This window comes from Sinocyclocheilus grahami, unplaced genomic scaffold, assembly GCF_001515645.1.
Source record: "Sinocyclocheilus grahami isolate Dianchi unplaced genomic scaffold, SAMN03320097.WGS_v1.1 scaffold257.1, whole genome shotgun sequence".
NCBI lineage: Eukaryota > Metazoa > Chordata > Actinopteri > Cypriniformes > Cyprinidae > Sinocyclocheilus > Sinocyclocheilus grahami.
In genome coordinates this window covers 2029941-2033281 of record NW_015505436.1, presented here as the reverse complement: position 1 = coordinate 2033281, position 3341 = coordinate 2029941, and the positions used below count along the sequence as shown (strand labels likewise).

Sequence of the window (3341 nt, the reverse complement as noted above, 5' to 3'; positions counted from 1 at the left end):
ATGATTAATTAATAGAAAATATATAAATTACAGATTATACAGTATATAATAATAATATAACATTTATATTCTTTCATACTAATGATTATATACAAGGTTGTGGCTTGCTTTAACATATTTCTGTTGGACTTTTATTGGATGAAGATTATTATATTGATGTATTACAGAACAGGTCAGTCGGCGATCACTAGATCCATAATATAAATTGGGCTGAGGTGTTTTATAAACTGTCATAACCAAATACATTGCAGTGTTTTAAATATGGAACCGCTGGATGTTTTGAGCTAATGTTTTGAGTGCTTTACTGAACTGGTTTTGCTTACAGTGAATCTCAACACAGTACCACACAATACAAACATCAGGATGGAACTGGGTCAGCTAAACTGCCGCTAAAGTGCTGGGCTTCCTGATAAATAATGCAAGGCATATGAAAAGAAAAATGTTTTCTCATCTTGATATAAGGAAGTTAATATAAGTTTTTGCTGTCAAAACAGAAACTTGTGTAAAGACAGATATACTGTATACAGGTTTTGGATTTGCCATTATTTATGTAATTATCTGCTAATCAAAAGTAACTGTGATTATACTACGTATTAGTATGAAAAGTACTATTTTTGTTGTTGTTGTTGTTGTTAATTTACTAATTTGTCCTTAAACACGTGGCAACACTGCTAACTTTCCTAATGAATACCAGTAGTGTTGTCGTGCACAATTAATTTATTTATTTATTAAACTTAAATTAAAAGCACATGGAAATACAGTGAACTTGCAAAAGCAAAATAATATAAAATAAATAAAATAAAAAGATTTAAAGATAAAAAGATTTAAAATATTAATACAAAATATTATAATATCTCAGTAATTTGTAACTATATACTGTATGTTATATTTGTAAATTCCCACATTATATATTACCACACTGGTTGTGTAAAGGTCATCAGGGTTTGTGATTCTGTCATTCTGTCATCTGTTTGAACCGGACAACATCTGGCAGCACAAATGTGACCAATGAAAAAGCACAAAAAGAAACCTTTGAGAGTAATGATCTAATCTTATGTTTAATTCTGCAGGGTTAGTCAGGCTTCTCTAATGGCTATAGCAGAATGTAATTGCAGGGTTTGTAATCTTCACGCAAGTATCCAAACATACGAGTAGAGTAATGAGATGTTTAATGCATTTTATGATTTTATATAACATTAATCCCATTAAAATCTATAAACAAGTTCAATCAAAAGTAATCTGTAAGTAATTGAAAACTAGTCCGAATTCATTACCTAAAATGAGTAATCTATATTACATTACTGACTACAGTTGACTACAATAGATTACATTGTTGACATGCTCTCATCCGGTTCATGGGCGCTGAATACCGCTGACGCCCTGGAGCTCACATCTTCAAAAACGGCAAAGCACATTTTCAAATAGACATTGTCTTTATTAACAAACCGCATATTTGAAGTCTAAACAACTACATTCTCGCCTAAAAAAACAACCTGGTCTCATTAAAATACGTACGTCTGTGCACTCTTTGTGCAACACCGTTTTTACGTACCTTACTGCACGTTTCGCCGCAGTTTCAAGAGAAATGTCCACCGAGTGGCGCTTAAAACACTGGTTCAATTCGGAAACCCTGGCACATTTTATTAAGTTGAAATAGGTACGTATTGCTGTGTTTTCATTATGTTGCTTCTGGTACGTATTGCGGCGGTTCAGAATTCAAATATCTGGGGACTGACGCTAAAAGTTAATGCTCTATCGTGTTGGAAATATGCCCTACACCAAACCCAACCCTAAACCTACCCAGTAGTGTTAACAATTGCGAAACTGATATAAAAAAGCATTTGTTGATGCAACTGTGCCATTTGAACTTCCTTATATGCAGATTTGAACTGCTTTGTCAAACCGTGGTTACACGGGATTCAAACCGGAGATCCTCACCTCTCAAGTACGTCTCCGTACTCCGTGAGCTACCGAACAAACCTACCGTCTATGAAAACCCATAGATATGAAGCTGGATATGTGTGATGCTAACGTTCAAAAGCATCAGTTTTCAAATCTCCCAGCATATTAATATTGTTTTGAAGTCATAACATGATATTCTTTAAGTAATTGTGCGAAAATTACACTTTATTAATCAAAACTCTGTAAATTTGTGTGAAAAGGAATAAAAGGTATCGGAGTTTTACTGCCTCTAGTGTTAATTTATTTTGGAAACTGCAGTGACATGTACTTATCGGTACGTATTTCGCATCTCGCCAAAAAGTGCACCCAGGTACATTTATGCCATGAGACCAGGTAGTAAAAAACTCTTAAAACTACATTCCGTGACATAAAAACAGTATTATTTACAGAGGCGTGTTTAGAAATCACATTCCGCGGGGCCCCCCTACTGGATTTGACACTCGCTGTGTGAAATACTTCAAACGGCAGTATACAAAAGGTGAAACGGTTGGAGTGCTGTTATCACTAGAATATCACACTCCTCTTAGCCAATCAGATTCGAGGACCAGAAAGAACTGTATGTATCATTAATACTATTTTTCAAATCAAGTAAATCTGTGTCTTATATTTGGCTATCATGACCCATCCATATACAGAACTCATCATAACACATGTTTCAGGTCTGTGAGTTGCACTCAGTAGTGGGCAGTTAAGCTTGTTCTCCACTGTGGGCAGCTTCACATTCCTCTCATTTTTGTGTCATGCTCCGTAAATGGTGCGGAAGCTGCCGGCCGTGTGTCCGGCCGTCTGACACACGGCACATGCACACGGATAAACAGTCCTCTGTTATTGCAGCGAACCTGTAGGTGTTCCCCCCTCCAGCCAGCATAGCAGGGTTCGGTCTGATCTCACCAGCATCAAACAACGGCACATTTCATAAGGCAATGACAAAAAAAGGCCTTGAGCAGAATGTCACAGCCAACGTGTTCCAGCTGAAAAATCCCACATGCAGCCCGCATACTGTCAGCACAGTGTTGAAACATCACACCAATCTGTCCGCTGTCCAGCACTGTAACACACTCGCACGGCCTTGTGAGAGCAGAATACACCCATAAACACGCATGCAACAGGTTATTGACACACCACCACTTAAAATGACAGTTCACTCAAAAACGAAAATCCAGTCATCATTTACTCACCCTAAAGTTGTTCCAAACCTGTATGAGTTTCTTTCTTCTGTTGAACACAAAAGAAGATATATGTATTTTGAACAATGTTGGTAACCAAACAGTTGATGGTTGCCATTGGCTTCCATAGTATTTGAAAAAATACTATGGAAGTCATTAAGACCTTAATGACTACGACTTACTGCAGGGCCCCCCTATTACAAATATCATATA

At 36.8% G+C, this 3341-nt stretch overlaps 1 protein-coding gene across 1 annotated transcript in view; it reads left to right on the top strand.

Moving 5' to 3' along the window:
* LOC107598848 (OTU domain-containing protein 7A-like) overlaps nucleotides 1–3341 on the top strand; it is an 84940-nt gene that overhangs the window by 35472 nt on the left and 46127 nt on the right. The window lies entirely within an intron of this gene.